A 27701-nucleotide genomic window follows, 5' to 3' on the forward strand; every position below is an offset into this window, starting at 1 on the left:
GACTTATTTATAAGCAAGACAGATAGAGGACCTTCACTTCTTTGGCTGCCCAGAGAAGCATTTCCTGAGTTCATCGAAGTTGCCAGTTCATTTCCTGAGGAGTTCATTGAACACGTTCATCGAAGATCCCAGTTCATTTCCGAGGAGTTCGTTGAAGTTGCCGGTTCATTTCCAGAGGAGTTCATCGGACATCTTCCTTGGAGTTGATAGTTTGTTGACGGCTCTACAGAATTTGGACTCGTGCATACCCACAGTTGTGTGAGTCACTTTTATAATTTGATAATCAGAGACACCTCTCATTGATTCTGTTTCCCTAGAGAACCCTAACTAATACATCTTGGTACCGGGAGTGGTTCTTGAGAAATAGAATCTTAAAATGGGCTTTTACAATTTGTTTTCTACTCTGATTAGATTCAGAGGCACTAATGACCCTATTTCCAATAATCAAGAGGGCACTGACAGTCCATGGCATGAGTTGGCAAAGGAAATACGCAAAATAGCACCATTTGATTCTCCTAATCATACTCTAGTACGAAGCAAGGCTCTGGGTGACAGAGTTTTTGACACCTTCACAGAGTTTTGCAGTATTAAGAGGTATAATGACGTTGGATGGCTGCTCTTAGATACTTTGGATAAAGTTGTAAGAGAAAGGGATGAGCGAAAGGCTTCAAATTCAAAACTTAAACACCGTATGACAGATGTAAAAGTTTCCATGTGTGCCCTGAAAGAAAATCTTATTTCCTGTGCCCGCAGACTGGAAGTTTCTGAAAATCAGACGCAGTCTCTCATTGTGCGAGTAGCAAATTTACAACATAAACTAAAATCTCAGCCTCTCAGGGTGTCTGCTGTTAAAGTAAAGGCATTGATTGGAAAAGAATGGGATCCGGAAACTTGGGATGGGGACATATGGATTGATAATAATGGCAGTGAGGACATTGGAACCCTGGATTCTACTGGGTCATTGTTAGATTTACCTGTAGAGGGCTGTCCTGGGGAAACAGCTTCTCTACCTCCAGTCTGCCCTAAGGAGCCTGCCACCCAACCCCCACCTAAGGAGATTAACCTTTCAGTGCCTGCTAATCCTGTAATCACCTCCCCTGAGGAAGCAGCCCTCACTCCTTTGTCTGGAGAGATTAATCCTGTTTTAAGAGATGAAAATGCAACAGAATGTCCTGAGGTGAATGGCTTGAGAGATAATTCTAACTCTTTTCATGACCCACCCCCACCACCACTTTTTGCTTCAAGACCTATAACTAGGCTCAAGTCCCAACAAGCCCCAAAGGGCGAGGTACAAAGTGTGATTCATGAAGAGGTATGCTATACTCCAAAGGAACTGTGTGAGTTTTCCAACTTATACAGACAGAAACCAGGGGAATATGTGTGGGAATGGATATTAAGAGTGTGGGATAATGGTGGAAGGAATATAAGGCTGGATCAGGCTGAATTTACTGATATGGGCCCACCAAGCAGAGATTCTGCATTTAATGTTGTAGCTCGAGGGGTTAGAAAGGGTGTTAACAGTTTGTTTGGGGGGCTGGCTGAAACATGGATCAAAAGGTAGCCGGCATTACCAGAGGCTGAAATGCCAGAACTGCCCTGGTACAATGTGGAGGAGGGGATTCAAAGGCTTAGAGAGATTGGAATGTTAGAGTGGATTTATCATGGAAGACCTGCTCACACAGCCCTAGAATGTCCAGAGGACACACCTTTTACCAGGACTGTAAGGAATAAATTTGTGAGACTAGCTCCATCATCCTTGAAGAGCTCTGTAGTCGCCCTTCTCTGTAGGTCAGATATTACTGTAGGAACTGCTGTCACTGGGCTGGAATCCTTAAACACAATGGGGATAATCGGGTCCCAAGTCGGATTTTTTTAAAAAAAAAAAAAAAAAAAAAAAAAAAAAAAAAAAAAAGAAGCCAAGTGGCTGCAGTTAATCGCCACAGACAAGGTGGGCATGGCTACCATAATGGAAAACAGGCTCAAAGCAGCAATCAAAATAATATGACTCGCAGAGACTTATGGCGTTGGCTAGTGGATCATGGAGTACCAAGTAGTAAAATAGATGGGCAATCGACTAAATTCTTGTTTGAACTATATAGGCAGAAGAATTCTAGGTCATGTGAACAAAAGTCTTCCTTGAATTACAAAAACAGAGAGTCATGGCCCCTTAATCAATTCCCAGACTTGAGACAGTTTACAGATCCAGAGCCCCCTGAATGAAGGGAAGGCCAAGTATCCTTGGGGAAGGACCCTGTTACACTGCCAAAAATTTATACTGTTAATCTTCCTCCCAGCCTTCCCCAGGGGGACCTACAGCCTTTACAAGGGTGACTGTGCATTGGGGAAAAGGAAATGATCAGATATTTCATGGATTATTAGACACTGGTTCAGAAGTGACATTAATTGCTGGAGACCCAAAACGTCACTCTGGTCCACCAGTCAGAGTTGGGGCTTATGGAGGTCAGGTGATTGATGGAGTTTTAGCTCAGGTCCATCTCACAGTGGGTCCAGTGGGTCCCCGGACCCATTCTGTGGTTATTTCCCCAGTGCCAGAATGCATAATTGGAATAGACATACTCAGCAACTGGCAGAATACTCACAATGGTTCCCTGACTCCTGGAGTGAGGGCTATTATGGTGGGAAAGGCCAAGTGGAAGCCACTAGAGCTGCTCCTGCCTAGCAAAATAGTGAAACAGAAGCAATACCAGATTCCTGGAGGGATTGCAGAGATTAATGCCACTCTTAAGGACTTGAAGGATGCAGGGGTGGTGATTCCCACCACATCCCCATTCAACTCTCCTATTTGGCCTGTGCAGAAAACAGATGGGTCTTGGAGGATGACTGTGGATTATCGTAAGCTTAACCAGGTGGTGACTCCAATTGCAGCTGCTGTTCCAGATGTGGTATCATTGCTTTAGCAAATCAACACATCCCCTGGTACCTGGTATGCAGCTATTGATCTGGCAAATGCTTTTTTCTCAATTGCTGTCAGTAGGGACCACCAGAAACAGTTTGCATTCAGCTGGCAAGGCCAGCAGTTTACATTCACTGTGCTACCTCAGGGTTATATCAACTCTCCAGCCCTATGTTATAATATTGTCTGCAGGGATCTTGATTGTTTCTCCCTCCCACAAGACATCACACTGGTCCATTATATTGATGATATCATGTTGATTGGACCTAGTGAGCAAGAAGTAGCAACTACTCTAGATTTGTTGGTAAGGTATTTGCATGGCAGAGGATGGGAGATAAATCCAACAAAAATACAGGGGCATTCCACCTCAGTAAAATTTCTAGGTGCCCAGTGGTGTGGGGCTTGTTGAGATACTCCTTCTAAGGTGAAGGATAACCTGTTGCATCTGGCCCCTCCTACAACCAAAAAAGAGGCACAACGCTTAGTTGGCCTCTTTGGGTTTTGGAGACAACATATTCCTCATTTATGTGTGCTACTCCGGCCCATTTACCGAGTGACTAGAAAAGCTTCTAGTTTTGAGTGGGGACCAGAACAAGACGAGGCTCTGTGACAGGTCCAGGCTGCTATGCAAGCTGCTCTGCCACTTGGACCATATGATCCAGCTGACCCAATGGTGCTGGAAGTGTCAGTGGCAAATAGAGATGCTGTTTGGAGCCTTTGGCAGGCTCCTATAGGAGAATCACCACGCAGGCCCTTAGGATTTTGGAGTAAAGCTTTACCATCCTCTGCAGATAACTACTCTCCATTTGAGAAATAGCTGTTGGCCTGCTACTGGGCCTTAGTAGAGACAGAATGCTTAACCACGGGCCACCAAGTTACCATGAGACCTGAGTTACCTATCATGAGCTGGGTGTTGTCTGACCCACCCCATAAAGTTGGGCATGCACAGCAGCACTCCATCATAAAATGGAAATGGTATATATGAGATAGAGCTTGAGCAGGTCCTGAAGGTACTAGTAAGTTACATGAGGAAGTGGCCCAAATGCCCATGGCCCCCTCTCCTTCCACTTTACCTTCTCTTTCCCAGCCCATAGCTATGGCATCTTGGGGAGTTCCTTACAGTCAGTTGACTGAGGAAGAGAAGACTAGGGCCTGGTTTACAGATGGTTCTGCATGATATGCAGGCACCACCCGAAAGTGGACAGCTGCAGCACTGCAGCCCCTTTCTAGGATGTCCCTGAAGGACAGTGGTAAGGGGAAATCCTCCCAGTGGGCAGAACTTTGAGCAGTGCACCTGGTTGTTCACTTTGCTTGGAAGGAGAACTGGCCAGAGGTGCCTCTGTATACTGATTCCTGGGCTGTTGTTAATGGTTTGGCTGCATGGTCAGGGACTTGGAAGGAACATGATTGGAAGATTGGTGACAAAGAAGTCTGGGGAAGGGGTATGTGGACAGACCTTTCTGAGTGGGCAAACAACATGAAGATATTTGTGTCCCATGTGAATGCTCACCAGAGGGTGACTTCAGCAGAAGAAGGTTTTAATAACCAAGTGGATAAAATGACCCGTTTGGTGGATACCAATCAGCCTCTTTCCCCAGCAACTCCTGCCATTGCCCAATGGGCTCATGAACAAAGTGGTCATGGTGGTAGGGATGGAGGTTATGCATGGGCTCAGCAACATGGACTTCCACTCACCAAGGCTGACCTGGCCACAGTCACTGCTGAGTGTCCAATCTGCCAGCAGCAGAGACCCACACTCAGTCCCCGATATGGCACCATTCCTCGGGGTGATCAGCCTGCTACCTGGTGGCAGGTTGATTACATTGGACCACTTCCATCATGGAAGGGGCAGTGATTTGTTCTTATGGAATAGACACATACTCCGGATATGGGTTTGCCTTCCCTGCACGACATGCTTCTGGCAAAACTACCATCTGTGGACTTACAGAATGCCTTATCCACCATCATGGTATTCCACACAGCATTGCTTCAGACCAAGGATCCCACTTCACAGCAAATGAAGTGAGGGAGTGGGCACATGCTCATGGAATTCTGTGGTCTTACCATGTTCCCCACCATCCAGAGGCAGCTGGGTTGATAGAATGGTGGAATGGCCTGTTGAAGACTCAATTACGGTGCCAACTAGGTGGCAATACCTTGCAGAGTTGGGGCAGTGTTCTCCAGGAGGCTGTGTATGCTCTGAATCAGCGTCCACTCTATGGTGCTGTTTCTCCCATAGCCAGGATTCACGGGTCCAGGAATCAAGGGGTGGAAACAGGAGTGGCACCACTCACTATCACTCCTAGTGATCCATGAGGTAAATTTTTGCTTCCTGTCCCTGCAAGTTTAAGCTCTGCTGGTCTACAGGTCTTGGTTCCAAAAGGAGGAGTGCTTCCACCAGGAAACACAACAATAATCCCATTGAACTGGAAGTTAAGACTGCCACCTGGCCACTTTGGGCTTCTTATGCCTCTGAATCAACAGGCAAGGAAGGGGATTACTGTACTAGCTGGGGTGATTGATCCTGACTATCAAGGGGAAATAGCACTGCAACTACACAATGGAAGTAAAGAAGAGTTTTCCTGGAATACAGGAGATCCCCTAGGATGTCTTAGTACTACCATGCCCTGTGATTCAAGTCAATGGAAAACTGCAACAACCCAATCCAGGCAGGACTACCAATGGCCAAGAGACTTCAGGAATGAAGGTTTGGGTCACCCCACCAGGCAAAGAACCACAGCCAGCTGAAGTGCTTGCTGAAGGTAAAGAGAACATGGAATGGGTAGTGGAAGAAGGTCGTGATAAATATGAACTACAGCCACGTGACCAGTTACAGAAACAAGGACTATGATGACATGAATATTTCCTCCTCGTTTTGTTATGATTATGTTTGTATTTGTCTGTAAAGCAAATATCTTTGCTTTCTTCTCTGTCTTATCCCCTTATCATACGGCATAAGCTGTAATGTTCATTTTGAAGGTATGGTTTTCGGTGATGTGTATAACTGCCAAGTTGACTAGGGGTGGACTGTGATGGTTAGGTTCGTGTGTCAACTTGGCCAGATGACCCAGCTGTCTGGTCAAGGAAACACTGGCCTAACAATTGTTGTGAGGATGTTTGAGGCTGGTTAATAAACCAACAGGCTGGTTTATTAAATCATCAGTCAATTGACTGCAGCTGTGACTGATGACTCACCAAAGGGCGTGCCTTCTACAATGAGAGAATGCAATTGGCTGGATTTAATCCAATTAATCAGTTGAAGACTTATAAGCAAGACAGATAGAGGACCTTCACTTCTTCGGCTGCCCAGTGAAGCATTTCCTGAGGAGTTCGTTGAAGTTGCCAGTTCGTTTCCTGAGGAGTTCATCGAACACGTTCGTCAAAGATCCCAGTTCATTTCCTGAGGAGTTCGTCAAAGTTGCCAGTTCGTTTCCTGAGGAGTTCATCGGACATCTTCCTTGGAGTTGACAGTTTGTTGACGGCTCTACAGAATTTGGACTCGTGCATACCCACAGTTGTGTGAGTCACTTTTACAATTTGATAATCAGAGACACCTCTCATTGATTCTGTTTCCCTAGAGAACCCTAACTAATACACTGAATATACAAAATTTTACAGAAATTCATTCTTAAAATCCCAACCACTGTTATTTCCACTATTTTGCATTGCTACTAATTATGTGTAACAATTTTAAAGTAAAGTAGATATACACTTCCAGAAAAGTGTGCATTTTCTTCAGACACTACTGATTCAAAATCTGCCTCATTATATCTAAAAGAAGCATCAGAACACCTAAAGCATTGAACCAAATAAGACACAGCTCAATGTTCTGATTTAAAAAATGGTCTATTAAAAATCCATTTATTTAGCCTAGTGTGGAGACCCAGGGCCCAGGCTCCTCCTCTATATTGAGAGTAAGTCACTGCACATAGCAGCCTACATGACAGGGACAGAAGTTAAAGGTCAACAGACCTCCTCAAGGAGGAAAGAATTTACAGATAGTAATGTAAACTGCTTACCTGGTAAAGCATTGAAACTCCTCTCCCCTGACATATAAGTTGATAACTAATCTCCGGACGCCTGTGTCATGAGACCCTGCTGAGGTTTTGTTCTCATACCCTATGCGATATCTTTGTCCTAAACCCTTATAAGCTGCCCCTTGCACTCCCTCCTTTGCGGAGCACTGACTTCCCGAAAGGCCTCCACAGGGAAAAAGTCTCCGTTCTCTAGGTCCTAATAAAACTCACCTGACTCTGCCTAGTGTGTTCTTTGGTCTTGTGGCTGCACTGAACCCAGGTGTTCCAAGAACAGGGTTGGAACACCTAGAATCTCCCTCCATTATGTGGCATTCACTATTCATGTAGGATATGTGGTAGTCAGAAGAGCTTGCAAGGCTTTTAGTTGACTCGTATCAAAGCTGCATTGTGATACATCAGAAAGAGCAGGGGCCTAGATCGCATTTCAAGGCCCATCTCAGGGGGCTTCTCAGATGAAAGTCACTCAACACCTCAATGCCTCAGTTTCCCTGTGAATAAAATGACATGATCCAGGAAGAATTCCTGAGGTCTTTCTCATCTCTAGTGTTCTTTGGTTCTCTGACTTTGTTGGTGCCTAAGTTCTAAGCAATATTTCTGGAACTCAGGCCAGGAATATTTGGAGAAGAAAGAACAATTTATTCCTTCTATCTGTCAAAAGCAAACAAATGAAGAAACACCAGAAACAAAGCAAAATAAAATTTAAAAAATAAATAAAAAAAAATAATATCTACTGCTATTTATACTTAATATTTATAAAGTTTGGTAGAGATCACCAATGACCATCTTCTACCTAAATCTTTTTTTTTTCCTCACTCATCGCCCTCCTCTGTTTTTCTGCAGGACTTAACCCTCCTTATATTGTTGCTTACCTTTGGGAGAACCTTCCCTACCTGGAGTTGTAGCTCCATTCTAATACTCATCCTACTCTGTGACTGTCTCTTTCTAACTCTAGCTTCCCTTCCCATTCCTCTCTCTTAACTATGTAACATAATGTTGGGCCCCATATCATTTGCTCCTTTCTGTATACTCACTTGCTTGGAGAAATTCTAATTTCTCATCTATTAACCTACCATTTCTATGTTAAAGATTCTCCAATCCATACCCTCTGTACAAATGTCAAAGTGTTTATAGGACAGCTACAGATGCATAGCCTGACATCACACCATTCTAAATTGTCCAAATTAAATACATTATTTCCTTCTCCATTTACCAAGAAAAATCCAGGCTAGGTCACTTCTCCAAATCCTTCATTTTCATTAATGCACTAGTTGTAAAACTAGTGCAACCAGCCCATTTGGGGATGGGGATGGGGGTGTCGCATATAAAAATGATGCATTTATAGCAGTGAGACCCAGGAACAATACATTTTACATGTTTTTAACCCACTTTTTAAAAGCACACACGACGCTAGGAGTGGGGACTGGGGATCTGACTTCCATGATCAAAGGGCAGAGAGGGCTTTGTGGGAACTGGGATGGCCGAGCCTGCCCCAGCCTGCTTCTCTCACACCACCTGGAGCAGGGCCTTCCCACCAGCCTCGGGTTACCTTCGTCCAGGAGCGCGCGCGCTCGCTCGTCAGGAGCCGGCGCGGCGCCGCGGGGGACTCAGCCTACTGCTGGCTGCGCCGCGACTGCCTGCGCGACCAGGGCCCGAACCCTGAGCCCTGGGCGTTGGGCCCAAACGTGGAGAGCAAAAAGCCGCTTACCTTGGGGTGGAGAGAGAGGGCTTGGCCGCGGACGCCTGGGGGAAATCACTGTCCTAGCCGGGCCTTGGCGCTCCCTCTGCATCACAAAGAGACCCACCTCCACCCGGCTCGGGCAGCGCCCCTGTAGGGGGCCGCTTGGACCCAAAGACAGGGCCTGCGCTGCCTCTCAGAATTCTAAACAAACAAGCTATTTACACTTAAAGAAACAAAAATTATTTTTCTAGCACCACCTCCCCTTCCCGCCCTCTAGGCGCCTCAGTACCAGTATCTCCATTTCTAAGCCTCACTGTTGCCCCTCCACTGTATTAATAATAAAAGAAAAACCACCGCTTTTCCCTTACTCTGCACTGTGAGAACTCTCTCTCCGTGGGCCTCCAGGTCCAGGTGCGTTAGTTAAAACTTCCCTTAAGGGCTAGTCCCCGGACACTTGTAGATCGCCCTCACCCTACCCACACCTTTGTTAAACTCCTTGTCTCAACTGTTTTCACCCAGAACCCTGACTGATAGGCCCACATTGCTAGACAATTTTCACCTTAGTTAGGTAGTTTGAAATTCAGCCTCTAGCAATAGGCTTCCTATTTAAGGTGTAGATACTTCTGCATGTACAGACACTCACATCTCCCCATCTCAGAATTGTTCAGTCATGTTGTTTTCCTAAAATCCGGGGAGAGTGCTTTCAGAGGGAAGCTGGTGCAATGAATGTACTAGAATATGGTACTGGGGTATTTTGGGCACCAGAACAATGGTAAGGAAATCCCAAGCTCAAAGAACTACTGTCCTACTTTATTAAGTCTGGTCTAGGTAGTGTATGAGTATTTGTCTTGTAAGTCTGCAAAAGGAATCATAGGTTAGGATGCAAATACACGTGTTACAATCAAAGACTGTAAACCAAAAATAATTGAAAAGCTAAATCTTCTCCAAAATCTCCTGCCGAACACCAAGAGAAGAGTCCATTCACAGCCTACAATAAAACCCAACCTCTATTCCTATCTGCTCTTGTCTCTGTACTGCACAAAACACACTATAATTTCCCCCTCAGATTTCTTCCCTCTCCCACTTAGCAGACCCCAAAACTCTCCCCCACAACTAGCCAGAACAGGTCTCTTTCTTCTTTCTTTCTTAATCTGTTTTCTCTAATCTGTTGGAACTAAAGAAGAAATATTGGCTGTCACAATTTGTACTAAACATCAAAAGTTCCTTAATACACTTCTGTCTAAACTCTCAGTAAATTAAATATATGAGTGTGTCACTATAGAAAAAAAGAGACAGAAAACACTTTATTTTTTAATAAGACAAGGCAGTTGATCATCCTGTCTTCCTAATTTTCTATTTTTTCCTGATTAGCTGTTTTGACTCTTTTTCTAAGACGCAGGACACATAATCCAACCTCCTTGTTGGCATCAGTGCAGTTTCCAGATGCACTTGAAGAATTACACAAGGGATGATTTTTACAATCCAGGAAGCTCAAGATCTCATGATTCATTTCAATGCCTAAAAATAAACAGATAGAGAAAAACAAGTGAATATATTTACTTGAAGATATAGTCACAAAGTTCTAGCACAGATGCAAATATAAAGCCTTGTGTGATTATTTGTGAGAATGGCCCATGGTAAAAAAATACTTCTTGATCAGATTTAACAATATTTTTAGAAGGAAATAATAGCAACTGTAGGTTCTCCTGACTTGTGGATTGACCTCCTTTTTGACTGAATAAGCCCAGCATTACTTTTTTTTTATTTTAAACTCAGATTTATTTATTTTTTTAAGATTTATTCACATACCATACAATCATCCAAAGTATATAATCCATTGATCACACTATCATCATATAGTTATTCATTCATCACCCCAATCACTTTTTTTCACATTTTCCGTGTACCAGAAAAAGTGAAAGCAAGAAAAAAAAAAGCAAGAGTAAAAACAGAACACCCAAATTGTCGTTGTCATCCTCCCCCCACCCCCCACTCTTCCTTTAGGTTGTTTTGTTTTTGTTTTTTTTTTTGTTTTTTGCCCCAGCTTTTCTACTCATCCATCCAGACACTGCAAAGGGGAATGTGATCCACATGGCTTTTCCAATCACATTGTCCCCCTCATAAGCTACATTGTTATACAGTCATCTTCAAGATTCAAGAAACCCAGCATTATTGAGCAATCCAAGGGGAAAGGCCAGTGCATGACTTTCTAGAAGATCAATGCTAGACTTCTGCTAATTCAGGCAGGTGGAGGCCCCAGGGTCTCAAATCTTAGGTGCAGTTTCTCAGGAGGTAGCTTGTACCACTCATTCCTAACTGAAATCCATGTCAAGGACTTCCTCCAGCCTCCACTTTCAGCTACTTCACCAAGGGACCATTTTGGAACATAACCATCATCACTGCCCTGCACTTATCACCATGCCCAGAATACAACATGCGTGGCAGAAAGAGAAAGGAGAGGGAGGGAGAGTCCTCTCCCATGAAGTATAATCTATTCACGTAACTGCAATCTTCATACTTATTTGGAAGATCCCACAATGTTTATCTTCAGTCACAAGCTTTTCTCCTACTCTCATATCTTCACCTAACTCCTACTGGATTATTTCTACTTCAGAGTCTCATTGTCACTTTGAAATCATCATTTCTAAAATCATTTTAACTGGCTTCATCTCCAATGAGGTCCCTGCATTCTTATTTCTGTTAACAGTTCCACAACTTTCTTAATCTTTCAGTCTAACCTGGGGCACCATCACTGACTCCTCCTCCCTCTTCTCACCCTCCACCAGCAATGTTTCTTCTTCCTGGTAATACCTCTTTCCTCCATCCCTTCCTTTCCATTCCTAACCTTATCAGGCCCTTATCACTTCATAGGCACCTGAAGTTTTCAAGATAAATGCCCAGTAACATCACAGTTTTTTTCTGAGCCCATCCTGATTGAGGATATGCTAACTGAAAGGAAAAATTACCAAAGGGGAAAAACAAAAAAGGAAGAAAAAATAGTAATAATGATAATAATAAAAGTTAACCTTTATTGAGCACTTACTATTTGTCAGGTGCTTCTTGAAAGTCCTTTATATAGATAAACACATTTAAGGCTCACTATAAAGCTCTATGAAATAGACCTTATGGTAAACACAAGGGATGGAAATAAAATTTGCTGGTAGTTAGAGAACCTCGATTCGAGATCTCAGAATCATTACTTGTAAAATGAAGGAGCAGAGGAGATAATATCTAAATTCTTCTCCTTGGAAATAATCTATAATTCTAATTCATAGCTGAGGTTGAGAATTTGGTATGAAATAGAAAGGACATCCTGGATGCTCCAAATTCCATTCTTTTCTCAAGGGATTGTACAGAAACAAATTCATTCATTCCCAGAATGTTCGCAGAGCACATCTAGGTAAACATTGTCACTGAATTGTTGTTTTGTCATTTCGTGTCACCTTCTCAACATTTTCCTTACTATTGCTAGAATTACCTGAGGCAGACAGCAGGCTGAAGAAAAGAAGAGCTAAGAAAAGGCAATGAATCCTCATGGCAAAGAAGCTCCAAAACAACTAAGTATCTCAAAAAGATAAACCACTACAAGTGGAGATGATTTTGGCATCAGAATTTCTGTACTTAGATGTTTTATGAGTGAGCAAGACCTTACATGCTCAGTCTCTCTCAGATTTGTGGGGATCCAACTCCCCACAACCTTTTACACTTCCCACTTATTAAAAACCTATTATGACACAGGCCAGCCTTTATTACATCTTCACAATACTTCTTGCTCCTCAGTTTCCCCTGCACTGTCTCTGTGATGCACCATCAAGGCTAACCCTGGGGACTCTTACCACTTAAAAGATCTCTAACTTCATGGCCTCCTTTGAGATGATACCACTTTACCTGTCACCTCTTCCATACCCGTCACACAGGAGCAACACTTTCCCTTATTCCACTCACCTCCTTTCCTAGCCTGGACATTGTGTTCTTGAGATCAATGCTCAGTGCTTCCATGAAGTCATTGCCAAACCTGAATGTTCACAGTCCCCAACTCAACTTTATCCCCTCAAGTCCAACAGGCATGGTTGAACATTGACATGTGATTATGCTAATGTGTCTTTTTCATCCATTTTCAACTGAGCCCTTATGGCTGCTCTTCCATTAGGTGTGAGTTCCACAAGGAAAGAGAGTGTATCTTACCAGACCCTGTGCCTAGCACTATGCCTTACACATGGTAAGAACTTACAGAAGTTTGTTGAACTGACCTTCCCCTTGCTTTTTTCTGTTAGTCTTTTACTGACATCTCTCACCCCATGGTAGCTGTTCATATCAGAACTCACCCCTGGTGAGTTCCCTTTTCACATGGGTTACTTAAAATCTCCCTTTTTCACATGGGTTACTTAAAATCTTTCCTTCACCTCTTTCCTGAAAATATTGAGCCATTGGATGTATATTCCTTCTCATCTGCTATCCACATTAGCCTATGTCTTTAGTGTCATTCTTTTTTTATTTTTGTATTGGAAGAGATATCATTTCTTCCTTCAGAAACTATGTCATCTTCCTGGACTCGCTCTCCAATCCTTTTCTGCCATTCCCCTCAATCCCAAACTTCAGAATACCATTTCTCCCTGTCTTAGTTTCCCAGATGCTATATAAATATGGCACAAAGCATTGGGTTAAACAATGGGAATTTGTTGGCTTACAGTTTTGAGGCTAGCAGAAGTGCAAAACTGAAGCATCGCCAAGTTGATGCTTTCTCTCAGAAGACTGTGGTATTTTGGCTGCCAGCAATCCTTGGGTCCTCGGCTTTTCTCTCACATGACAATGTACATGGCAACATCTTCTCTTTCTCCTCTAGGTTCTGTTGACTTCCAGCTTCTGCTCCTCTGTATGGCTTTGTCTTCATAAAACCTGTAGTAATAGGATTAAAGTCCAATCTCATTTGGTTGAGACACATCTTAACTAAAAATAACATTTTCAAAAGGTCCTGTTTACAATGTGTTCCCACTCAAAAGAATGAATTGGAATTAAGAAAATTTTTTTTCTGGTGTACATAATTCAACGTGCCACACCCTCCAAACTCATATGTTTAAGCATTCATTCTCACACAGTTGGGAAAAGGAAAAAATAAAAACAAAACAGGAAATTCCCCTCTACTCTGCTTCCCTGTTCTAGGTATAGTCCGATTTCATTCCTATCTTATACTGACAAGTGATTAGAATGAATGGTCTCTGCCACATTTCATTCCTTACTACCAATTCTCTTTTAAACTCCTGCAAAGATTCTGCTCCCTCATTCTATAAAATGTACTCCTAAGGTTCACCAGTGAATTAAAAAATCCAAAGAATTCTTCACATTTTTTTTTTCCCATTGATAACCAGACCCACTGTAACTCTTGATACTAGTAATCACTTACCTTTAGAACTCTACCTTCTATCCTGGTTTTTCTTCCTCCTCTCTGTACTTTCCAGCCTCTTTTTCGACCTCCTCTTCTTCTCAAGGATGTTTCCCCAGGGTTCGGTTCTCAGACCTGTGCTTTTCTTGTCCTACCCCTAGTCCCAGAAACCTTACGTGCTTCCTGCTACAACTATTGCCTTTTGTGTAAACTCCAAAGTCCTAAATATATACATCTGCAGGACTGATTGCTTTCCCAGGCTTCTGTCCTTAGCTCCATTTGCTTATATCCCATAATCTTTTCCAGACCAATGAAATTCAATTCACATACAATGGACACCATACAGGCAGGGCACAGATACTTATAGATTGATATCATCTTGGATCTTGATTGCTTTAAACATTCCTATAGGTGGAAAGGGAAATAATTCTTAAGTTTAGTGTAGATGGTTAAGGAAACATTTAGGAGTACATGGATCCCAGATTAAGGACCTCTGCTGTAAAGGAAACCATATAAGTGAGGAAGTAAGAAATCAAAGGAATGAAAGGGCTGGGCAAAGCTGGGGAGTACAACATTAGACTCTTTTGCTGGAAATTAATGACGAGGGCTTCAAAAAAGTTATGAGTACATTTTTTATTATAAATGCTTCTAAAACAGAATTTGGGGCAGATTACCTAATATACACACAGGACATTAAAGATGAGCAGACTATAAAACTGAGTTGAGAAAAAATAAAGACATAGGTAAGCTAGAGATGGGTCACAAATTTTGCTTGAGTTTCTTGCAGTGAAAATAAAAAAGGAAACTTAATAGTTTAAGAAACATGGCCAGAACTGTATCAACTGCTAAGGGCAAATACAGCTTTTGTTTTCCTCATACTAAAATCTAAGCGATTTCTCCTCCCATGGGTCCTCTTAAAAAGGTCAATGTGTGATGTGGGGACAATGCATTTACTTATAATAAATACAATTATTTATTCAGCTATTTATTTTAATGTTGTTTGATGCAAACTGATGGCATGTCAAAAAGCAATTCAATAAAAGCAGGTTATATGATGCCAAATAATGTGGCCCATGTTTACAGCTCTTTGAGTATTTGGCTTAATCAAGATTTAACATATGGAAAAACTTAAGCCTTTCATAGTTATGCAATCTCTGAGAATTTAATGAAATTACAGGCTTTCCACACAGGAAAAAAAAAATGCACCCATACACATATTCACAAAATTCCATGTACAATGTGAGAAGGTTCACAGACTTCCCCTATCTCAAGTCTTAGGAGTACATGGATCCCAGATTAAGGACCTCTGCTGTAAAGGAAACCAGATAAGTGAGGAATTAGGAAATCAAAGGGATCAAAGGACTGGGCAAAGCTGGGGAACCAGAGCCCAGGCCAACAGCTGCACAGCAAAGCATCAAGGACCAGAAGATTCAGTAAGACTGAAGGATAAGGCATGGCCCTCACCTCACCCTCAGGTTAACAGTTCAGACAACTTACTATCACAACAAAAACATAAATGTGAAGGCAAAGGAGTTACAAAGCCTATCTCTTTCCCCAAATAGACTATACATCAGCCACAGGGCATGAACAATAAATCTTCCTTAGTAATTAAGGATTCCCACCCAAAAGTCTTTTTGTATCTCCTGCTAAGGCGTGAGCCAATTCCAAGACATGACCAGCCTGAGGCTTTGGTGACAGGATAAGTGGACTGTGGTGAGAAGTCTTTCGGGAGTTCAATGAGAATTACTTGTGGTGGTTGGTGGGGATGAGGGCAGATATGTTGGCAAGTCCTGTGACCAGGTTGGGGGTAGACAGTAGGTTTAATTTATGTCTTACTAGTTAGGATTAGGTACAGCTATGAGAAATATAAAATTTAAAGTAACAGTGACTGAAACTAGTTGGAATTTTATTTCTCTCATAAGTGAATCATGGTTTTAGCTATACAGGGCTGTGTGGTGGCTCCATGATTACCAGGTGCCTCTGTCTTCTTGCGCCATCAAACTCAAACCTCATGGTCCAAGATGGCGTCTCAGCTCCAACTATCTATTTGTATTCCAGTCAAAAGGAAGAAGTTTGAGGAAGGACATACTCCCTCCCTTTAAGGAAACTTCCTAAGCTTGCACATAACACTTCCACTTACAAGTCACTGAGTAGAACCTGATCACACAGCCATACCAAAGTACAAAAAAAGGATGGAGAATTTAGTCTTTATTATGGACAGCCATGTACCCAGTTATAAATTGGGGACTTTCTTACCAAGTAACAATGGGATAATAAGGTACATCAAGGTAGCTACAGTCTCTGCTTTGCTATTAGACTTTGCTCAAGAGTCTCCATTCTCTTAGAATATAGAGATACCATGTCAACATGAAAACAAATGGGGAAAAATCAACATGCCCACCTGACTTGGGATTTTTAAGAAGCTTTACCTTTATAAGCTGGGATTTCATGTAAGCTTCTGAGAGAGAAAGGAGTTCATTCCCAAGGAAGCACATCTAAATCAGATTGGAGGTGTTCTGGTTTGTTAGAGCTGCTGTTATGCAAAATACCAGAAATGGATTGGCTTTTATAAAGGGGATTTATTAGGTTACAAATTTGCAGTTCTAAGGCCATAAAAGTGTCCAAACTAATGCATCAACAAGAGACTACCTTCACTGAAGAAAGGTCAATGGCGTCTGGAACACCCCTGTCATCACGGCTGGCACCTTCTGGCCCTTTGCTCCCGGGTTCTGGCTTCAAAATGGCTTTCTCCAAAATGTCTCTGGGCTTCTGTCTCTCTTAGCTTCTCTCTCTCAGCTCCTGTGTATCTTTCCTTGCTCTCCCAGGGCACCTTTGCTTGTTCTCCCAGGGTGTTTCTCTCTTAGCATCTGGGGGTCCTCTCTTACCTTCTCCAGGGCAAACGCTGGGCTTCATGTCTTAGCTTAGCATCTCCACATGTCTTTCTGTCTGCATCTCCAAGAATCTGAGTCTGTGTCGGCTCTTAGCTTCTGCTGGGGGCAAACTCTGGATTACATAACTTAGCTTCTTTCCAAATGTCTCTCACAGCTTCTCTGAGCTCCTTCGCTCCCTTAAAGTATTCCAGTGATCTAATTAAGACCCACTTGGAATGCATACAGTCACACCTCCATGGAAATGATCTAATCAAAAAGTCTCACCCATAGTTGGGTAAGTCGCATCTCCATGGAGACAACCTAATCAAAAGTTTCCACCATAATCAAAAGACTAATAAGTCTGCCCCCACAAGACTGCATTAAAGAACATGGTTTTTGTGGGGGACATAATAGATTCAAACCAGGACAGGAGGGGACCATGAGAAGATAGAAACATGGGATTTTATATCTATCACAAGGCTGCATAGGTTAGAGAAGGTTAGGGTTCCTTCTCACTGGAGAAAAGGACACATGAGTAAATGCATTTAATATAATATGGTAAGTGCATTGACAGAAATATGCACAGTGTGCTTTGGTGGGATCGAGAAGGAAACTTTAAGAGTGCCAGGCCTTGCACAGATGCTCTCTTGGGAGCTGAAGCTGTGCTCAGACCCTCCCTAAACCAGTATATTATCTTGAATCTGGGAACTTTCCAGTAAAAAATGTTCATATCTACATTGGTATTTGAAGTCTTATCATGATATATACAGTGTGCCAGTTTGGATGTATTCTGTCCCCCAAAACAACATCTTCTTTGATGCAATCTTGTGGGGGCAGACATATTAGTGTTGATTAGGTTGAAACCTATTGATTGAGTGTTTCCATGGAGATGTGACTCAATCAACTGTGGGCAAGACCTTTGATTGGATAATTTCCATGGAGGTGTTACCCCACCCACTCAGGGTGGGTCTGAATTAAATCACTGGACCCATATAAAAGAGCTGACAAACAGAAGGAACTCAGAGCAGCTGTAAGTGACATTTTGGTGAGCAGCTGAGAGACATTTTGAAGACAGCTGTTGAAAGCTGACATTTTGGAGAATGCCATTTGAAATGCAACCTGGGAGCAAGCAGATACCAGCCACATGCCTTCCCAGCTAACAGAGGTTTTCCAGGTGTCAATGGCCTTTCCCCAGTGAAGATACCCTATTGTTTATGCCTTACGTTGGACACCTTATGGCCTTAAGACTGTAACTGTGTAACCAAATAAACCCCATTTATAAAAGCCAATCCACTTCTGGTATTTTGCAAAATGGCCGCATTAGCAAACTGGAACAGACAGTAATTCCGATATCATGTAAACATTTTCAGAGTATAGAAAACCATGGAAATCTTCCCATATCATTCTGTAAGAATAACCTAACGTATTAAAAGTACATAAGGATAGCTCAAAAATAGATAACTATAAAAATCTCATTTATGAACAATGATATGAAAATCCTAGATAAATGTCATCAAAATGAATTTAGCAGTTTAAATTTTACACAACATATCAAAATTCTCAAGGACATTAGTCATTCTTGTGGGCTGGCCATTATCTGAAAATCCTTTCCTTTGTTTAGGAAATTCCAAACTTCACACCAGAGAGGCCACACATGCCACACATTTCCTTTGCAGCTAAACCAAGAAGTACGTGACCCATATTTTGCCCATCAGACACCTCCACACCAAACTCTGATTGGAACCAACTGACATGAAGAAGCAGTGACTGCTCAGAATCCATTTGTTCAGTAGTGAAGGACATCCAGGTCCAAAGTCAGTAGGGCCAAACGTAGTATCCACTGACCAGTGGATATAGCGATAAAAGTTGTGGACTCTGTGCTCAGCAGTTTCTCCAATTATGTCTTTGCTGGACCAGTTCTATGAAATGATGTGAGGCTTTGTCCTAGAGAGTCCAAGAGTTTCCTGATATCTTTTTATGAATTCCTTTTCTGCTTAAAATAACAAGTTGATTTTATTGCTTGCAACTAAAAACACTGACTAATATGCTGACAAAGTAGAGTTTTCTCCTAGAAATGAAAAGATAATTTAACAGTAATGAATCAACTGTTGTGATTCAATACATGAACAGATTGAAAATGAAGAGCCATAGATCATGCTGCCCAAAGACAATTTGGTGAAGTGCTATGCCTCTTACTGACTAAAAACTATACAAAACAAAATCTGACCAAGCCAAGAATAGTAGGAAATTTTCTTAATTCATAAGGTATCTCTCAAAAACAGAGACAAATATCTTACTGAACGTGAAAACATTGGATATACTTCCATTAATGTCATAAACAGGACAAAGATGTCTACTCCCACCAGGATTACTTAGCTGTGTACCTGAGATCGTATCCAAGGCAATTAGATTATTAAATAAATGAGATAAATAATAGAAAAGTGATCAAGATTATCATTTGCAAAGAAATATGGTGATTGCTTACTGTGCCAGTTTGGATGTATTATGTCTCCCAAAATACCATGTTCTAAATGCAATCTTGTGGGGACAGACAAATTAGTGTTGTTTAGGTTGGAATCTTTGGATTAGGTTGTTTCCATGGAGATATGACCCACCAACTGTGGGTAATATCTTTGATTAGATTATTTCCACAGAGGTGTGGCTCTCCCCATTCAGGGAGGGTCTTGATTGATTTACTGGAGTACTTTAAAAAGAGGCATGCAGGCCCAGATGCTGGCTGCAGCTGAAATAGACATTTTGGAGCTGGTCACTAAAAGCAGACTTTTGCTGATACTTTGGAAATGCTAGCCCAGAGTTTGCCCTAGAGAAGCTAAGAGAGAAAAAAATGCCCTAGGAGCAACAATTTGAAGAACGCACAGGAGCTGAAAGAGGAATTGGAACACAACCTGGGATTAGCAGATGCCGGACACATGCCTTCCCAGCTAACTGGTTTTTTGGACACCAACGACCTCCCTTCTGTGAAGGTATACTTGTGTTGATGCCTTAATTTAGACATTTTTACAGCCTTCACACTGTAAATTTGCAACAGAATAAACCCTCTTCATAAAAGCCAGTCCATTTCTGGTGTTTTGCCTAATGGCAGCATTAGCAAACTGGAACGCTTACCTAGAAAATACAAAAGAATGCAACTGAAAAACTATTAGAGTTTTTAAGGGAGTTTAGTAACATTAGCAGATAGAAGATCAGCATATAAAAACATCTACATGCTCTTCCGCCACCATTTCAAATCCAGTTCCATACAACCCTCTGCTGCCGCTGCTACCAGGACTCGGTCTGTGCGCCAGCACCCCCTGGCGGCAATTCCACTACCATGGAGGACATGAACGAGTACAGCAACAGAGGAATTCGCAGAGGGATCCAAGATTAATGCGAGCAAGAATCAGCAGGATGACAATAAAATGTTTATTGAAGGCTTGAGCTGAGATACAAGCAAGAAAGACCTGACTGAATATTTGCGTGATTTGGGGAAGTTGTAGGCTGCACAATTAAAACAGACCCTATCACTGGAAGATCAAGAGGATTTGGATTTGTGCTTTTCAAAGATGCTGCTAGTGTTGATAAGGTTTTGGAACTGAAAGAACACAAACTGGATGGCAAATTGATAGACCCCAAAAGGGTGAAGACTTTAAAAGGGAAAGAACCCCCCAAAAAAGTTTTTGTGGGTGGATTAAGCCCAGATACTTCTGAAGAGCAAATAAAAGAGTATTTTGGAGAGATCAAAAATATTGAATTTCCCATGGATACAAAAACAAATGAAAGAAGAGGATTTTGTTTTATCACATATACAGATAAAGAGCCAGTAAAGAAATTATTAGAAAGCAGATACCAGCAAATTGGTTCTGGGAAGTGTGAAATCAAAGTTGCACAACCCAAAGAGGTATATAGGCAGCAACAGCAACAACAGAAAGGAGGAAGAGGAGCTGCAGCTGCTGGACGAGGTGGTACAAGGGGTTGAGGACAAGGTCAGGGCCAAAACTGGAACCACAGATTTAATAACTATTATGATCAAGGATTCGGAAATTACAATAGTGCCTATGGTGGTGATCAGAACTATAATGGCTATGGCAGATATTATTATACTGGGTATAACTATGGGAACTATGGATATGGACAGGGATATACAGACTACAGTGGCCAACAGAGCACATATGGCAAGGCATCTCGAGGGGGTGGCAATCACCAAAACAATTACCAGCCATACTAAAAGAAGACCTTGGAGAAAAGAGGAGGAAATGCTAAAGTAATCCATCTTGCAGGATGATGTCGAAGATTGGTCTTCTGTTGATCTAAGATGGTTATTTTGTAAAAGACTTTCCATTGTACAAGACACAACTGTCCAACTGTATATAGCTGCCAATTAGTTTTCTTTGTTTTTACTTTGTCCTTTGCTGTGTTATGCCTCAGTGTGGTTTTGTGTTTAAACAAATTTTATTTGTATGATTTCATGTTAAACCTCAAATAAGTGCTTCCTTATGTGAAAAAAAATCTACATATTGTGATATACTAGCAATCAACTTTTATATGTAGTAGAAAAAAACTACCTTTTACAATAGCAAAAGAAATACAAAATTTATAAGAATGCACATCAAAATGTTCAAAATGTATACAAAGAAAACTAAAAAATGTGACTGAGGGACATAAAATTAGATTTGAATAAATAGAGAGAACTACCCTGTTCTTGGATGGTTCTCTCCAAAGTAATATAATAATTTAATATAATCTCATTCAAAATCCCAACAGGATTTTTGTTGTGTGCATAACTTGAACAGGTGATTCTAAAGTTCACCTGGATTCAATAACATTGAAAACCATTTGATAAAGGAAAAAAATAAGAGATGAGTCACCCTTATATTTACTCAAATATACTATAAAGCCTTGATAATAAAACAGAATTGAATTGGCTCTGGGATATAAAACTCAGGTCAATGGAACAAAATAAGTGTCCAGAAACTTTTCTACATAAATATTGAAATTTAATACTTGATGAAGTTGATGTTTAATATCTGTGCAGAATGACAAATTATTCTAAAAATGACACAACTGACCATCCCTCAGGATGGTAGAGAATTTTGCCTCTTCTCCCTATCAAACGTAAAATTAAATATTTAACCATAAAAGAATTTGAAAAAAAAGGAGAAAATTTTTAAATCTTGGGAAAAGAATGGTCTAAGCAAGACATAAAATCCAGAAACTTTAAAGGAAAAGGGTGAGAAATTGGTCTAAACCAAAACTTAAAATATCTATATGTTAAAAGTTACCGTAAGGTAGAAAGCCAGGAACTGCGTGTGGACTGGACACCACATAGCAATCTGACTTTTGGCATACTTCATACAACACTCATGAAAATGTGGAACTGCTGAGATCAGCGAAATCTGTAAGTTTTTGTGGCCAGGGGACCCGCGCCCCTCCCTGCCAGGCTCAGTCCCCTGGGGGGAGGGGCTGTCAGCTACGGGAAGGAGAAGGGAGAACTGCAGTGGCAGCCCTTATCAGAAACTCATTGTACTGATCCAAACTCCAACTATAGATAGACTGAGACCAGACACCAGAGATTCTGAGAGCAGCCAGCCCAGCAGAGAGGAGACAGACATAGAAAAAAACAGCACGAAAAACTCCAAAATAAAAGCGGAGGATTTTTGGAGTTTTGGTGAACATAGAAAGGGGAAGGGCAGAGCTCAGGCCCTGAGGCTCATATGCAAATCCCGAAGAAAAGCTGATCTCTCTGCCCTGTGGACCTTCCCTTAATGGCTCTAATTGCTTTGTCTCTTAGCATTTCAATAACCCATTAGATCTGTGAGGAGGGCCCTTTTTTTTTCTTTTTTAATCCTTTTTTCTTTTTCTAAAACAATTACTCTAAGAAGCACAATACAGAACACTTCAAAGACTTGCAATTTGGGCAGGTCAAGACAAGAGCAGAACTAAGAGAGCTCTGAGACAAAAGGTAACAATCCAGTGGCTGAGAAAATTCACTAAACACCACAACTTCCCAAGAAAAGGGAGGTGTCCGCTCACAGCCATCATCCTGGTGGACAGGAAACACTCCTGCCCATCGTCAGCCCCATAGCCCAGAGCTGCCCTAGACAACCCAGTGTGATGGAAGTGCTTCAAATAACAGGCATACTCCACAAAACTGGGTGTGGACATTAGCCTTCCCTGCAACCTCAGCTGATTGTCCCAGAGTTGGGAAGGTGGAGCAGTGTGAATTAACAAAGGCCCATTGAGCCATCATTTCAGCAGACTGGGAGCCTCGCTACACAGCCCAGTGGCCCAGAACCGCACTTGGGGGATGGCACTCAGCTGTGACATAGCACAGTCATCCCTCAACAGAGGACCAGGGGGTGCACGGCCTGGAAGAGGGACCCACTTGCAAGTCTCAGGAGCCATACGCCAATACCAAGGACTTGTGGGTCAGTGGCAGAGACAGACTGTGGCAGGACTGAACTGAAGGATTAGACTACTGCAGCAGCTTTAAAACTCCAGGATCACCAGGGAGATTTGATTGTTAGAGCCACCTCCCCTCCTTGACCGCCCAGAAACACGCCCCATATACAGGGCGGGCAACACCAACTACACACGCAAGCTTGGTACACCAATTGGACCCCACAAGACTCACTCCCCCACTCACCACAAAGGCAAAGCAGGGGAGAACTGGCTTGTGGAGAACAGGTGGCTCGTGCACACCACCTGCTGGTTAGTTAGAGAAAGTGTACTCCACGAAGCTGTAGATCTGATAAATTAGAGACAAGGACTTCAATTGGTCTACAAATCCTGAAAGAACCCTATCAAGTTCAGCAAATGCCAAGAGGCCAAAAACAACAGAAAATTATAAAGCATATGAAAAATCCAGATGATATGGATAACCCAAGCCCAAGCACCCAAATCAAAATACCAGAAGAGACACAGCACCTAGAGCAGCTACTCAAAGAACTAAAGATGAATGAGACCATAGTACAGGATACAAAGGATATCAAGAAGACCCTAGAAGAGCATAAAGAACACATTGCAAGACTAAATAAAAAAATAGATGATCTTATGGAAATTAAAGAAACTGTTGAGCAAATTAAAAAGATTCTGGATACTCATAGTACAAGACTAGAGGAAGTTGAACAACGAATCAGTGACCTGGAAGATGACAGAATGGAAAATGAAAGCATAAAAGAAAGAATGGGGAAAAAAATTGAAAAAATCGAAACGGACCTCAGGGATATGATAGATGATATAAAACGTCCGAATATAAGACTCATTGGTGTTGCAGAAGGGGAAGAAAAGGGTAAAGGTCTAGGAAGAGTATTCAAAGAAATTGTTGGGGAAAACTTCCCAAATCTTCTAAACACCATAAATACACAAATCATAAATGCCCAGCAAACTCCAAATAGAATAAATCCAAATAAACCCACTCCGAGACATATTCTGATCACACTGTCAAACACGGAAGAGAAGGAGCAAGTTCTGAAAGCAGCAAGAGAAAAGCAATTCACCACATACAAACGAAACAGCATAAGACTAACTAGTGACTACTCAGCAGCCACCATGGAGGCGAGAAGGCAGTGGCACGGTGTATTTAAAATTGTGAGTGAGAAAAATTTCCAACCTTAAAATTTGAGGGAGAGCTTAAATTTTTCACAAACAAACAAATGCTGAGAGAATTTGCTAACAAGAGACCTGCCCTACTGGAGATACTAAAGGGAGCCCAACAGACAGAGAAACAAAGAAAGGACAGAGAGACTTGGAGAAAGGTTCGGTACTAAGAGACTCGGTATGGGTACAATAAAGGATATTAATAGAGAGAGGGGAAAAATATACATGACAAACATAAAGCAAAGGATAAGATGGCTGATTCAAGAAATGCCTTCACAGTTATAACGTTGAATGTAAATGGATTAAACTCCCCAATTAAAACATATAGATTCGCAGAATGGATCAAAAAAAATGAACCATCAGTATGTTGCATACAAGAAACTCATCTTAGACGCAGGGACACAAAGAAATTGAAAATGAAAGGATGGAAAAAATATTTCATGCCAGCTACAGCCAAAAGAAAGCAGGTGTGGCAATATTAATCTCAGATAAAATAGACTTTAAATGCAGGGATGTTTTGAGAGACAAAGAAGGCCACTACATACTAATAAAAGGGGCAATTCAACAAGAAGAAATAACAATCATAAATGTCTATGCACCCAATCAAGGTGCCACAAAATACACTGGCAAAACTAAAGGAAGCAATTGATGTTTCCACAATAATTGTGGGAGACTTCAACACATCACTCTCTCCTATAGATAGATCAACCAGACAGAAGACCAATAAGGAAATTGAAAATCTAAACAATCTGATAAATGAATTAGATTTAACAGACATATACAGAACATTACATCCCAAATCACCAGGATACACATACTTTTCTAGTGCTCACGAAACTTTCTCCAGAATGGATCATATGCTGGGACATAAAACAAGCCTCAATAAATTTAAAAAGATTGAAATTATTCAAAGCACATTCTCTGACCACAATGGAATACAATTAGAAGTCAATAACCATCAGAGACTTAGAAAATTCACAAATACCTGGAGGTTAAACAACACACTCCTAAACAATCAGTGGGTTAACGAAGAAATAGCAAGAGAAATTGCTAAATATAGAGAGACGAATGAAAATGAGAACACAACATACCAAAACTTACGGGATGCAGCAAAAGCAGTGCTGAGGGGGAAATTTATAGCACTAAACGCATATATTAAAAAGGAAGAAAGAGCCAAAATCAAAGAACTAATGGATCAACTGAAGAAGCTAGAAAATGAACAGCAAACCAATTCTAAACCAAGTAGAAGAAAAGAAATAACAAGGATTAAAGCAGAAATAAATGACATAGAGAACAAAAAAACAATAGAGAGGATAAATATCACCAAAAGTTGGTTCTTTGAGAAGATCAACAAGATTGACAAGCCCCTAGCTAGACTGACAAAATCAAAAAGAGAGAAGATCCATATAAACAAAATAATGAATGAAAAAGGTGACATAACTGCAGATCCTGAAGAAATTAAAAAAAATTATAAGAGGATACTATGAACAACTGTATGGCAACAAACTGGATAATGTAGAAGAAATGGACAATTTCCTGGAAACATATGAACAACTTAGACTGACCAGAGAAGAAATAGAAGACCTCAATCAACCAATCAGAAGCAAAGAGATCCAATTAGTCATCAAAAATCTTCCCACAAATAAATGCCCAGGGCCAGATGGCTTCACAGGGGAATTCTACCAAACTTTCCAGAAAGAACTGACACCAATCTTACTCAAATTGTTTCAAAACATTGAAGAAAATGGAATACTACCTAACTCATTTTATGAAGCTAACATCAATCCAATACCAAAACCAGGCAAAGATGCTACAAAAAAGGAAAACTACCTGCCAATCTCCCTAATGAATATAGATGCAAAAATCCTCAACAAAATACTTGCAAATCGAATCCAAAGACAAATTAAAAAAATCATACACCATGACCAAGTGGGGTTCATTCCAGGCATGCAAGGATGGTTCAACATAAGAAAATCAATCAATGTATTACAACACATTAACAAGTCAAAAGGGAAAAATCAATTGATCATCTCAATAGATGCTGAAAAAGCATTTGACAAAATCCAACATCCGTTTTTGATAAAAACACTTCAAAAGGTAGGAATTGAAGGAAACTTCCTCAATATGATAAAGAGCATATATGAAAAACCCACAGCCAGCATAGTACTTAATGGTGAGAGACTGAAAGCCTTCCCTCTAAGATCAGGAACAAGACAAGGATGACCGATGTCACCACTGTTATTCAACATTGTGCTGGAAGTGCTAGCCAGGGCAATCTGGCAAGACAAAGAAATAAAAGGCATCCAAATTGGAAAAGAAGAAGTAAAACTGTCATTGTTTGCAGATGATATGATCTTATATCTGGAAAACCCTGAGAAATCGACGATACAGCTACTAGAGCTAATAAACAAATTTAGCAAAGTAGCGGGATACAAGATTAATGCACATAAGTCAGTAATGTTTCTATATGCTAGAAATGAACAAACCAAAGAGACACTCAAGAAAAAGATACCATTTTCAATAGCAGCTAAAAAAATCAAGTACCTAGGAATAAACTTAACCAAAGATGTAAAAGATCTATACAAAGAAAACTACATAACTCTACTAAAAGAAATAGAAGGGGACCTTAAAAGATGGAAAAATATTCCATGTTCATGGATAGGAAGGCTAAATGTCATTAAGATGTCAATTCTACCCAAACTCATCTACAGATTCAATGCAATCCCAATCAAAATTCCAACAACCTACTTTGCAGACTTGGAAAAGCTAGTTATCAAATTTATTTGGAAAGGGAAGATGTCTCAAATTGCTAAAGACACTCTAAAAAAGAAAAACCAAGTGGGAGGACTTACACTCCCTGACTTTGAAGCTTATTATAAAGCCACAGTTGTCAAAACAGCATGGTACTGGCACAAAGGTAGACATATAGATCAATGGAATCAAATTGAGACTTCAGAGATAGACCCTCAGATCTATGGCCGACTGATCTTTGATAAGACCCCCAAAGTCACTGAACTGAGTCATAATGGTCTATTCAACAAATGGGGCTGGGAGAGTTGGATATCCATATCCAAAAGAATGAAAGAGGACCCCTACCTCACACCCTACACAAAAATTAACTCAAAATGGAACAAAGATCTCAATATAAAAGAAAATACCATAAAACTCCTAGAAGATAATGTAGGGAAACATCTTCAAGACCTTGTATTAGGCAGCCACTTCCTAG

The 27701-nt window shown here is 41.2% G+C and overlaps 1 pseudogene; it reads left to right on the forward strand.

The window, feature by feature from the left end:
- Nucleotides 1–20195: 20195 nt before the first annotated feature.
- Nucleotides 20196–21123, forward strand: LOC119535118 (annotated as a pseudogene).
- Nucleotides 21124–27701: the final 6578 nt, after the last annotated feature.

The sequence above is a fragment of the Choloepus didactylus genome, chromosome 5 (genome assembly GCF_015220235.1).
Source record: "Choloepus didactylus isolate mChoDid1 chromosome 5, mChoDid1.pri, whole genome shotgun sequence".
In the NCBI taxonomy this organism is placed as follows: domain Eukaryota; kingdom Metazoa; phylum Chordata; class Mammalia; order Pilosa; family Megalonychidae; genus Choloepus; species Choloepus didactylus.